Source organism: Coffea arabica, chromosome 6e (genome assembly GCF_036785885.1).
Source record: "Coffea arabica cultivar ET-39 chromosome 6e, Coffea Arabica ET-39 HiFi, whole genome shotgun sequence".
In the NCBI taxonomy this organism is placed as follows: Eukaryota; Viridiplantae; Streptophyta; class Magnoliopsida; order Gentianales; family Rubiaceae; genus Coffea; species Coffea arabica.
In genome coordinates this window covers 54,266,419-54,280,322 of record NC_092321.1, presented here as the reverse complement: position 1 = coordinate 54,280,322, position 13,904 = coordinate 54,266,419, and the positions used below count along the sequence as shown (strand labels likewise).

At 31.8% G+C, this 13,904-nt stretch overlaps 2 long non-coding RNA genes across 2 annotated transcripts; both read right to left on the bottom strand.

The window, feature by feature from the left end:
* Window positions 1-876: 876 nt before the first annotated feature.
* On the bottom strand, window positions 877-4,114 carry LOC140009668 (uncharacterized). The gene is made up of 2 exons (XR_011817166.1): window positions 3,824-4,114; window positions 877-1,825 (listed from the first exon to the last, which is right to left on the bottom strand). It is a non-coding gene; the product is annotated as an uncharacterized lncRNA (long non-coding RNA).
* A 6,191-nt stretch (window positions 4,115-10,305) lies between these two features.
* Window positions 10,306-12,164, bottom strand: LOC113700197 (uncharacterized). The gene is made up of 2 exons (XR_011816551.1): window positions 11,509-12,164; window positions 10,306-10,758 (listed from the first exon to the last, which is right to left on the bottom strand). It is a non-coding gene; the product is annotated as an uncharacterized lncRNA (long non-coding RNA).
* Window positions 12,165-13,904: the final 1,740 nt, after the last annotated feature.

The following is a 13,904-nucleotide window of genomic DNA, read 5'->3' as shown; positions in this document are numbered from 1 at the left end:
TTGGGTAATTCATTTAACTACAAATTAATCTTTTAGCCCCCAAAAAATGATCTTATGTGGGTCATGTGCTGGATTTAGGGTAAAAAAGTGCTTGAGTAATTTTCTTCAAAAACTCTCTAGAAAATGCAATCGTAACAACCTCTTAATGGCATAAAAAAACTATTGCAGTAACATTTCAATGCCCACTAATTTGAAAAGTAATAAAAATATTTGTCTTATAAACTTGTTCTATGAAACAAAAATGTCCGCTAAATTAATGATTGATGGTTTAACACCATTTCTATTTGCAAATGATAATGCTGATCGGCATAGAAGGCCAAAAGTCGAGACGCATAATATGCCAGTAAAATTACTTATATATTTTTTTTCAAACACGATAAATTTTATTATAGACCTACTCCTACTCTACACTAAGAAAAAGGGGTGGATCCAAAATGATCAATGGAAAACTCGAAGATGACTAAACTTTTATCGGACCGGATGAATGCCTTTGCACCCGTTGATAAAATTTTCAAGAGTAGTTGGTTCAGTAAAATAACCTATACATTGACTATGCAAGGCTCCTGCACAACTGATGACAAGGGGAAGAGCTAAATGATTAAGTAAGGCAGGAAGCTAACAAATGAGGTGTTGTGGCTACGGATCCCCGTCTGTCTTCAAGCACGAAACAAACAAGGCGACCCAAATGCTGTTAATGCTTAGCGGTACTCATATTTTCTTATTTTGGATATCCATCTTCTCATGATCTGAGTTTATCCACTCCTTTTATTGGTATATAGGTCATCTTATCGGGATGTGTGACAACCCCACCTTCTCTTAGGGCCTACCCTAGAAGTTAGCGGATCGCCTGCCTGGCTCTCGCCAGAACTCAATCACTTACATGAACTTCAGAGATAACATTATCATTGAACAACTGAACATTCACTCTTAAGTACCACTCCAATCAGCTTGAAACATAGATTTGTCCACTAAAAGAAACAAAATACTCGTTCTAAACATCCATTCTTAATATTACATCAACTCAAAACAGAAGATTCAACCATCTTAAAATACAAAAGAAAACGTGACTCCAATATATACACATAGTGATGGAATTTCCCAAAACAACTTTCCAATTCCATCCAATCACTTTTCAATCTCCAACTCCCGTAAGGAAAACAAAGCTAAAAGGGTGAGTTTACACCCGTGAGGTTTCCATGCAAGCAACAATCAATAAGCACTTAAATCAGTATACGGTGCTCGCATTAGAGCCACTTCAATGCGAGCACCAAACAATTACTTTTAAAAAGATACGGTGCTCGCATTAGAGCCACTTCAATGCACTACACACTCCACCGAACTCCTCCTTATAACCTCCAAAATAATAAACACTTCCCTCACTTGGATGGCCATATCAATATCAGTAATCTGCTACTCCATGGTAATACTCGAGTATACCGAAACACTTACCCAAAGCTACCGTCCTACCCGACCTGGCTCGAATAGTCCGTTGAACAGAGGGTTTTGGGGCCTAGTTTAGCTAGTGTGATAAGGTACACACATGGCTTACAGTCATGCACACTTACAATATCACTTGATCAATTATCAACCTTCAACCTCAACTAAGCCGAGTGCGATAAAGTACACCCTCGACTTAGAAGGTGAGGGACAATTGAAAACACTTCACAATGAATCACTTAGCAATATTTCATAATAAGCACATTTGCCATATAATTGCACTTAGGTACACATAAGCAGTTTAACACATAAATTCGGAAAACACTCACCAAAGATTTAAATGACTACTCTCGAGTCTCGAGTTGGTTTCCTGGTTCACGGCTACTTCCTGGTACAAGTTAATAATTCTAAAGTGAGTATTCATTTTACATACAACCACTCATCTTACATAATTTAAGGTTTAAGTAACTAAAACCCAAGTTCCTAAGCTTATAAAACGAATCACCAAAATCTAGCAACCTTCCTTACGTTTGTCTTCAAGATTACTAAGTTTGGTAGTTTTAAACAAGGTTAATGTACATATACACCAAATTTTAATATCATATAAACACTTGAGCTAAGATTAACTCATTTCCAATCTAATGTGCAAGGATTAAGACAAGCAAACGTTTCATTTCTTCCGTCTAGGCTAAAACAGATTCTTGTTTGACCTTAAAGTACAAATATAATATATTCAATATTCATTTATCATTTTATTTTGAAACTCATTGACTTTATTGTTTTAATCAAGAATTATACCTGTTTTTCCAAGTTAATAATTTATAAGATATTTATTTTAGGATTAAATCATTTTCCACTCAAGATTCTAAGATTACGGTTTAGGAGTACTTCATTGGTCCCCTTTTTAATTAATTAAACTCTAGGTTATTTGTAAGTTAAATTTTATTCCACTACACCAGTCCCTCAAATTTTATAGTCTTTAAAATATTTGTGAAGACAATATTAAGTAATTAGAAGCCAATTTAGGTACATAATTATCATGAGTTTTCCCCTCATTTGCTTTAGTTTAACTCTACTTGTGGAGCTGTATATAGCCATTAAATCTCAGGGTAACCGTAGCTATCATTTATGAAAGCTTACAAAGTTGGAAATTAGAGGAAATGCTGGTTCAAAGTTGGTTCCTCACGGCCATTATCAAAGCAAAGTGCATCCGGGAACAAAAGGAAAGCAACAAGAAAGGCAGCTTTGCCACCCTCTGATGTTTTGATCACAACTGGAGCTACGCTTATCGGATTGAGGCGAATTTTATAGCGTTTCGAAGCTAAGACATAGGCCTACATTTCTTCTGAAGACATTGACATCCAGTTATCGCATTTTCAAGGCCAAAAAGGGACGGTCAGAAGCACAATCTGTTTCATTTTCTCGGTCAGCAACCAAAACTAGTAACGTTACTTCAAGCTTTCGACGAAAACTCTATTCTTTCACTTGCTTAAAGCTCTAAATATTTAAAGTACATTCAGTCCAGCATATACCAAGGCAAATAGCATCTAGTTTCAACAAATTATTCAACCCAAAAGCTACGCACAATAATCTGTCTTCAACTAATTACAATTTACAGCAGTATACCAGTTTAACATGTGGTGTTTTCTCATAATTTTCTTTTCAGTTTCATGCTCCAACTAGACATGCAGGGGATGATCATTCAACTACAGACCATCTTAAGCAAAACATAGAAATTTATAGCCAAAAATCCAAGAGAAAAGCTGAACCAAGATTTATATCCTCTCTCGGCTATAAAGCTGGTTCGTAGAAGCAAGTAATGCCTAAAGACGAGTTTCTTCTACTAGATCCCTCCATTTTATGCTCAAACCTCTCATGCATGAAGAAATCAAGATGTTGTACAACATATTACAGATTAACACAGAATTTTAGAGTCATTATTCACCAAAGACAGCTGAAACTTTTCCATCCCCCCCCCCTCACTCGGATGAAGCTGGAAAAATTCCAGCAAGGATCTTCGATCGGTCCTCCCAATTTCCAACTTTTCCCAAATTTCTTCAACTAAACTTCTTATAATACCTGAGATAACCATATTACATGCTTTTCTCATATTATATTTTCCATTTTTACACTGCTAATGAGCTGAAATTCATGTAATTAACTCCCGGTTGCTACAAGATAAGTTTTAGCAGAGGAAATGAGCTTCGATTGAAGAAAAATTCTGGTTTGAGGTTAAAATGATTATTTAACCTCAAACCAGAATTTTTCTTCAATCGAAGCTCATTTCCTCTGCTAAAACTTATCTTGCAGCTTGTTTATATATATATATATATATATATATATTCATTTATACTCAATAAATAAGTATTGATCACAGAGAATTTACCTCTTTCCTTTAAGAGTTAAAATTGCAGACTGACCAGATTTTCCCAGCTTTGTTTCCTCAAGGTCTGCACCAGCTATCCCTCCTGTTTTCCTTGCCTTTCTCTTCTTGATTATGATCAGCAGATGATAAAGCTAACCAAATTTTCTCTCTCGCACTCTTAGTTCCACCCCCTTGGTTCTGTTTTTGGAAAGAAAGAAAGAAAGCTACCTTGTGTTTCTTTCCTCTCGGTCACCGCCCAACTAGAAATTTCTCTCTCTTTGTTTCCTCTCGGTTGTCTTCCAGAAGATGGCTTCTTTAGGTTGCATAGTAGTTTAACCAAGATTCAGGGTTAGTTAGGTCATTGGTATTAACTTATTTGCTCACTAAGGGGCTGCGGTTTTATTATTTCATGCATTGACTCCAAACTTCATTTGTTCTAATTTATATACCCTTACAAAATTCTCGTACATTAATCTAGGAGATTTTCATACATTCGGTTTTAAAGGAAAATCAACTAGACATATAATTTATTCAACTGTATAATATATGCTACGTGTCTAGTAATATATGCAAATGACACAATTTACAATATACATACCATGTGTTTATTTGATTCATAAAAATTTTTCTACACCAATCTAGGATATTTCTAATTCTCGATTTTATAGAAATTCAATTGGACATTTAATTTAACCACTTATTCGTTATATGTAATATTTCCAATATCAAGGTAAATAAAATAAAATAAATGCAAAGCACACACCTGATTTTCTCGAGTTCTCACAGGATGAAATCTGCATCAGTTCATTATCCTATATGCCTATTGGCATGTATAATTTCCAAGGGGAAAATGCAAATCAAAATTAAATATGATACCCTAAATTCGAGTAATTTGTTTACAATTTCATTGAAAGCACTTTAATTTGAGGACGAAGTCTAGTCTATATAACAATTAGTATAGTTTGTGGCATTTGCTACTAACACAATATAATTAATTGGATTAAAGTTACTAAGCAAGTGAAAGGTAAGTGTTAAAAGTAACACTTACTAAAGATGTTGCCATTGTCGAATTCATTTTAATTTAATAGTAGGACCACTCGTCTTAACTTACTGATGGTCGGCTAATGTATGAGTTTTATATGAAAATAAAATCTAGAATGTATGATTATTCAAAATGTGATCAATTTTAAAATATACATTGCTAATTGAATGTAAATGAATTATTCCATCATGTACAACTTAATCATTCATTATGCTTGTCCTTTTTTTTTTTTTAAGAAACTACCCTTTAAATATTAGTTTTTTTCCTTTTTCTTACAACTCAATTATCTCCTTAAAAGCTAAAAAAGAGCCTTTAAATTTCACAACAAAATCTTAATTCAGTATATCATGTGACATATAATTCTTGAATTCTTTATGTAAATAATTTATTTAAATGGTTTTGACTGTGTTTACTACTATGAATCAGAATAGACTCCCAAAACTTTAAGTTGCTAACGCGAGTACTAACATATTATTTTTTACCGCAACCGTCATATCATTAATGAAAATTAACATATGACTTTTTGAAGAGAAAAAAAAAATCCATTCATACTAATTGAATTGACATGTGGTGGCATAATCAACTTCAATCTCTCTCTCTCGAACCAATTCACGTATGATGTGATATTTGATATCAATATATTTACTATGCCTATGCAGTACTGGATTCTTGGACAACTCAATCACTGACTTACTATCACAATAAATTTTCATAGGATTAACTTGCTTATATTATAGAACACAAGCATGCGACGCAACCACAAAACTTGAGTAGCACTATTAGCCGCTGCAATATACTCCGCTTCCGCTATAGACAATACAGTCACCTATTACTTTTTAGAATTTCAAGAAAACACACTAAAACCAATAAAAATGCATATCCTAAAGCACTCTTCCTCTCTATTGTATCACCTACCCAATCACTATCTGCGTAGCCAAAAAACTAAATTGGATTATTTCTTGAATAAAAAATGTCATCACTACGAGTACCTCCAATATATCTCAAAATTCTCTTAACCGCCTGCAAATGTGACTGATGTGAATTTTTCATGAACCTGCTAATCAAACCAATAGCACAATTGATATCTGGCTTTGTAGTTGTCAGATACCTCAAACTTCCTACCAACTTTTAAAGTAGGTAGGATTTACATCTCCACCCGTACCCTCCTTGGTCAACCTCAATTTTTCTTCAACTGGTATCATAATTGGTTTCGTTGTATCCATCTTGAACTTCTTTAAAATGTCACCTTTATATTTTTTTTGAAATATAAAAATTTCACTGTCAGATTGAAAGCCTTCAATTCCCAGGAAATATGACATGAGTCCCATATCTGTCATCTCAAATTGTTTAATCTTGACTTCTCTGAACTCTGCAATCATCTCTAAATTATTTTTTGTAAAAATTAAATCATCTACATACAAGCACACAATAAGAATATCACAATGAGTAGAAAATTTAATATTTAAAGTGTGCTCATATAGACACCACTAAAAATCACGAGTCAGAAAATAGGAATCAATTCTTGCATACCACGCTCTTGGGATTTGTTTCAATCCATATATGACTCTCTTCAATCTATACACCTTATTTTCTTGTGGTCTTCTGACAAATTCTGCTGACTGCTCCACATACACTTTTTCATTAAGAATTGCATCCAGGAAAACTGACTTGACATCTATTTGATAAATTTTCCAATTATTTTGGGTAGTTAAAAAAATTATCATACGAAATGTGTTAAGTTTGGTAACAGGTGCAAATATTTCAAAAGAGTCAATCCTGTGTTTCTGCTTGTATCCCTTCACCACTAATCTCACCTTGTATATATCAACTTTTGCACTGGATTTAAATTTTGTCTTATATACCTACTTCACTCCAATGACTTTCTTACCAGTTGGAAGAGAAGTAAACTCCCAAGTGTCATTATTCTTTATTGCATGAATTTTTCCCTCTATTGCTTTCACCCAATAATCATCACTAGTTGCCTCCTCATAAACAATTGGGTGACAATTTGCAAACAAAATAAAATTAACAATATGCTCGTTAGAAGGAATATCATCTGGTGTAATAACATAATCCTGTAGATGAGCTGGCATCTATCGCTGACGCTGTGGACATCCAATTAACTCAATCTGTGGATCCTGAGCAATTGGTGATGGCAGAATATCATCATTAGATTCTCTTGCTGATAATTTAGAGTCACCTATGCTATTTTAGGATCTCCAGTACATTAGTCACAAACTCTTCTTTCGTCAAAAGTCACATCTCTACTCACTATCAACTTTTATGTTACAGGATTATACAGCTTGTAAGTACGGAAGATTTCACTATAACCAATACTAGTAAAAGTTGGCTGTGCATACCTTGAAGCATTTAAGGTTAGCAAAATTTGATGGAATGTTTGTCAGTAGAGTGTCATGTGTGGAAGTATACGTAAAGTATGTATATTACTAAAACGGAGAGAAATTAGATTATCAGTATTTAAATTTGAACAAATGAACTTTGTTATTTTTTTTGTCAATTTTCTTATGAATCATTAATACATTAATATTTAGTTAAAATATGAGTCATTAATGCTGAAATTACCACCAAGTATAGCATGCAAATTTGATGAGAAAAATATGTCTTTATTACATTTATTAAGATGCTTTTTTTTTCCTTTTTTAATGATAGCTTTCAAGTATACATTTTTTTTTGTGATTGTCACTAGATTTATAATTGTCTACATTTTTCGTTTAATAATGTTACTAAGAATTTGAACATGAACAAATCAAAATAAAATTGACACAGAAAAATGTACATTGCATTAAGCAAAAATAATAATCTTGTTCTTTATAATAGGATAGAATAAATTTTAAATAATCTTTTGCTTTACATTAACTTTAAATGATAACTTATTTTGACAAATATAATTTTAAATGATAAGGTTGAAAACTTGAATAGAAATAATTAAATCTTAAGTTAATTTGTCAAATATCAGTTGAAACGTTAATATAAATAGTAATAAATATAAATTCTAATTGAATTATATATGTTCAAAATATAGAGATTGAAAAGTCTGCTCAAAATAATTTAACCTTATAAAGAAATGGTAAATGCAATCTAATTTGGGTCATTGAGTAATTTAAAGCAATGCAAGTCCATAGAGAAAGCAAAAGAGAAAGCTTAAAATTCAGACAATAAAAATATGAATAAACATAAAGTCAAATGTTACTAAATATTTGAATATGAACAAATCAAAATAAAATGACACAGAAAAATGTACATTGCATTGAGCAGAAATAATAAACTTGTTCTTTATTATAGGATAGAATAGAATTTAATTAATCTTTTACTTTACATTAACTTTAAATGATAACTTATTTTGACAAATATAAATTTAAATGATAAGGTTGAAAACTCGGATAGAAATAATTAAATCTTAAGTTAATTTGTCAAATATAAGTTGAAATGTTAATGTAAATAGAAATAAATATAAATTCTAATTGAATTATATTTGTTCAAAATGAAGAGATTGAAAAGTCTACTAAAAATAATTCAACCTTATAAAGAAATGGTAAATGCAATCTAATTTGGGTCATTGAGCACATTTAAAGCAATGCCAAGTTCATAAAGAAAGCAAAAGAGAAAGTTCAAAATTCACGCAAAGTGCCACGTGTCAGCAAAGGGGACTACTACAGTAACTATTGCCTTTTGTTTATCTTATAGTAAGAAAGACACACTTCTCCTCTTTGTTATTAAGTTTTTTTTCTTAATTGATCGGGAACATGGAAATATGCAATACACCCAAAAATTTTCAGATGATCAAGAAATAGTCTTTTATCACTCCAAACTTCTTTAGGAGTTTTTTCGAAATTACTTCTGGCAGAACATCTATTTAACAGATAAATTGCACAAGAAAGTGCCTCTGTCGAAAAAGACTTTGACATATTTTTCAGTTTCAACATACACCTCACCACATTCATATCTGTCCTATTCTTTCTCTCTGCCACTCCATCTTGTTAGGGAGTGTACCTGAGAAGCAACTGATGTTGTATCCCATTTTTTTTCAAGAAAATTATCACACACCAAATATTTCTGATCCCTATTTGTTTTCAAAATTTTAATCTCACACCCACTTTGCATCTCAACAAAAGTTTTAAAAATTTTAAAAGTATCACAAGTATCAGATTTTTGTTTCAAATAATACACCCAAACTTTTCTGCTAAAATCATCAATAAAGGTAATAAAATACTTGCAATCACCATTAGAAGAAACCTCCATAGTGCACAAGTCTGATAGAATAATTTCTAATGGTTTTTTGGCCCTCCATAATTTATCAATCTGAAAAACATTCCTATGTTGCTTTTCCAAAACACACATATCACAGATTCTACCAGAATTTCTAATACTAAGCAATCCACCAACCATCTTTTTACTGGCTAAAAATCTTAAACTATCAAAATTCAAATGACCAAATCGCATATGCCATAACCAATTACTGTCATCTTTCATTGTATTCAAATAGAAAAAATTGAAAGAACTCAAATTCAGTGAAAATAAGCGATTTGAAGTCATTGGTACATTGACAATCATTCCAATATTTTTTTTTTATCAAAAATGGTACAAGTACCATTCCTGATACGAATATTATATTTTTCTTAGACAACTGGCCCATACTCAACAAATTATGATGCAACCTAAGAACATATAAAACATCAAAAATAAAATTAGTAGACCCATTTTTCAGGCTAATAGAAAATTGTTTTCCTTGTCAAATACTGGTAAAATAGTGTTATTTCCAAATTTAACTTCACCATAGACAAATTCACCAAGTTCAACAAATAATTCTTTCTTGCCAGACTTATAGTTACTGCAGCCCATATCCAAATACCATTTATTTTTTATCAACCACATCAATAGCATTACAGGCTAATAATAAAGTTTCAAATTTATTATTATTATCTTGCACCTAATTGTTAGCAATATTAGTTTGAAAATTTCTATCTATATTTTCTCTAAATCTACTTTGAAATTGTTTATGTCTCAAATTTTCACAATTATAACATTGAATTTTCTATCCAAAATTATTTTGAAAATTATTTTGATCAAAATTACTTCTTCTGCCAAAATTATTACCTATACCTCTACCTGGACCACATTTAAAATTAAAATTATTACCTCTATCGTGTTTAGGATTTGATGTACCTCCTCTACCTCTATTATTGTGGCACGACCACTTCTGTTATTATAACCACCTATGTTTTTCTAACTGGATTCATCTTACTCTCTGACATCATTATTGCCTTTCAAATTTAGCTGAATCTGTAGCGCCTTCTCTACTGTATTCTTCTTCGAGGTATCCTCCAACTTCCCTTAATTCTTTGTTCTTGCAAAATTAATGACCCATGCAAATCTTCAATACTCAAATTCCCCAAATCTTTTGTTTCCTGGATCACAACTACTATATGATCAAATTTCATGGTTAGGGTATTGAGAACTTTGTCAATAAATGTTCTGTCAGAAAGGTCATACTAATTGAGTTTCATCTCGTTTTTAACCAATTACTTAAAGACACATGGCTACATTAATAAAATAATGCTTGGTTTAATTTTTTCTACACAAATTTCCTGCAACTCTGGAAGTTATTTCTTTGCGTCTGCCCCCATTTGTTCTTATCGATCTCCACTTTTCATCTTGACAGGGCTGTAAAGACCACTATCCCCAGGATTTTCGCTTTAAAATCCGGGCTTTCTTCTTCAGAGGATTTAATGGAAAGGAAAAAACTTATGTTTAATTGCTTCTTGCCCTGCTGTTCAGTCTTGATCAGTTTCATAGTTCGATTTCTTTGTGGCCTCCAAACTTTTCCTTAGACGATGAAGCTCTTTGATGTAATAATGAAGTCTGTCAATCATCACTCCCAGGAACAAGCTAAAACCTGCACAAAACCATCTTTCTCAAGATTTTCTTTAAGATTCTCTTTAGAGAAATCCTAACGTTCGAATTAAGAAATGGAGTTTCATTTTAATGTAGTTCCGAGGTCCAATAGTAATTTTTAAATGAGATTTCGTAAGAAAGAAAATCATAAAACTACCAGATTATACAATTCAAGATTTCGTGAATAATTGATACATTTAAACGCAACTGATGTTCTGGTAGTATTTGAAGCATCTGTAGGAACTTAAATTTAAAAAGTAATCAAGAAAGAAAAAACTCATCGAGAACGTCAATTGTCCTATTTGCCCAAGTTTTTTTTGGATAATCTTTTTATACATTATCAATGTAAAGATTTTTTACATAAGCAAGTTTAGATCATGCCACATAACATGAATTCAAATTTAAAATTCAAATCATGCATATGTGATATACATCTAAAGTTGCTAGTATAGAAAAAATTAGTACACTGTCATTTCATAAAAAGATAATCTTTTTTTTTCTGCTAAGTTGCCTGATTAAGAGGACTAAGAATTAAATTTTGAAAAAGTGAAATTAAATTGAGAACGTGACTCATGCAATCCATGCACATTAGTTTTTTGTATAACTATAGTTAAAATCAAGCAGGCGATTGTCTACATGTAGGTAGGACAATAAATATTAGCGTATGCATGTAGGTTTATAAATTTATGCACAAGACACAATAAAGTCAATTCATGGGAATTCATAAGAAGACATGAAAGTTTTTGCTTACCCAAGAGAATGGCTTCTAAAATTTGATTGACCAAAAGAATCTGATCAGTTGGGTTAATTGTGCCTGCCTCGACTGCACGATTCTGAATTTTCATGATATTGTTGAGGGTGGAGATGAAAATCATGAACAAGGTTCCTGCAACGGTCTTGGCTACCACAGGTCCTCGACCTTGCTTCATTTTGTCCACCATCATAACCGTTGGCTTTCTCAGAGGTGTTCTGAACAGAAGGGTCAGTATCAAAACCACTTCAGCAATAACAAGGGCGGAAAACGGTTGAATCATTTTTTTTCCCTATCAATGGAAAGAATATGTAATGGAGGCAATAAGAAGTTTTTGAAATTCAAATTTTTTTTTTAAAGAAATCAAATGTTAAGCTCTCAATTTCTGCAGGAACAAATTCTCATCCATTCCACCTTCTTGTCATCTTGGGGGAAAATTTAATCAAATTAGTCAGATAGTGGACTCTAATACAAGGCAAATTGATTGACTCAGGAAAGATCAATTTCATGTCGGAATAAGAGGAAAACTAAATGGTGGTTCAAAGACATCAACGGAATGTGTACAAAGCAAGCATATCACAAGGGCTAGGTGGTTGAAGCAAAGAATATATTGCAGAAATGCCTTTCTTTTCCTTTCTCCGTTTGCTATGTTTTTTTTTTTGGATAAAAATTTCGTCAAAATTTGAACTAATGGTAGAAGTTACATCATCAAACATATACAGGTATCAAAGAACAAATTTGAAGAATAGATACACAATGGCATGGTGGTTGAAGCAAAGAATATATTGCAGAAATGCCTTTCTTTTCCTTTCTCCGTTTGCTATGCTTTTTTTTTTTTTGATAAAATTTTATCAAAATCTGCAATAATGGCAGAAGTTACATCATTAGATATACACAGGTATCAAAGAATAAATCTAAAAAATAGTTACTACATATCTAAAGAACAGATAAAAATTAGACTGTAAAATTCCAAAAAATATTTTAAAAATAAGATAAAATAATTGTAATCCTACAAAAATCTGTGCAAGTTTCCAATCGCCAGATTTGCTTTTTTCAAAAGATATGATTTTTAACATATTTGATAAAATGATAGTTGGAAAAAAGGTATTAAAAAAATATCCCTTTATCAGATGTAGGTTACTCTTGCTCCGTGGTTTGGTTTATGTGTCATATCTTCAATATGAATGTGGCCACTCTTCGAAGGATTTTAAGATTTGGTCCAAAAACCTCGATTCTTCCATCCCATTTTCTTTCCCTTGAAAAAAAAGTTAACATTAATCGAGTCGAGTCAAGTGAATAGTATATTATTCGACCTCAACTCGAGTTAAAAAATTTAGAGTGGAACTCAAGTTCGAACTCATAGAGTTCTTGAAAGTTCGAAAGTCTGGCTTGAGTTCAAATTCAATTTTATTTTGCATTACTCAAGGTCATATTTATCAAGCCCAATCGAACTTATTTCGAGCCCAATTTAGCTTATTTTGAGCCCAATCAAGTTTAAAAATATAAATTTATATTTTATATAATTTTAAACAAGAGACAAAATAGATATTTCATACTAATAAATAAAAAATTACATATATATATATATATATATATATGTATGTATATGTGTATCTATGTGCGTGTGTATGTGTGAAGTTCGATTGAACTTGATCAAACTTGACGAGTTCCATTAACCTCAACGAGTTTTCAAGTTTCACATATTAAATTCAAACTCAACTAGTCTAAAAACTTGAAATCGAACTCGCTCAATATAAGTTTGGAGTATGATCTGGGGTCTAGGTTTGTTTAGTCAGTAAAAGTCAATTGACTTCTTGACAAAAAAAAAATATATAAGTTTGAAGTTGAATTTTGGCCGAGCAAACTTGTGTGTTATTCAATTTAACTCGTTTGGTTTGCACCCCTTACAGAACCCCACTAAATCTCACACCCGATATTTGGGTCAACGGACTAGCCCAATCTCCTATCTTAACAACATTCTGAGCCCAGTCTCTCAATGCACTAGCCCAATTGTTCAATTAGCCTGGGTTATGGAAAATTCGCTGAGTGAACTGGGTAACAAAAGTAAAAATAAAAATAAAATTGCTTACTGAAAATTTTATAGTGCATACTAAGTAAGGTAAACAAAAATGTGACTTGTTAATTGGTTAATTTATCAAATAATAAAAATAAGTTATTATGTGAATAAATAAACAAATTACATATTATAGTTGTAATTTAGTATGGGCAATAATAAATGTATATAGCTATTTGATTTTCTTGATTTTAGAGAAAAAGATTGCAAATACTACTTATTTCAAGTTATTAGCCTTCCAATGCATGCAATTCTAAAACTTCCCATTTGCGTATATACAATTGAAAACTCAATGTATATTGTTTTAACGAGTTTGGTAAAT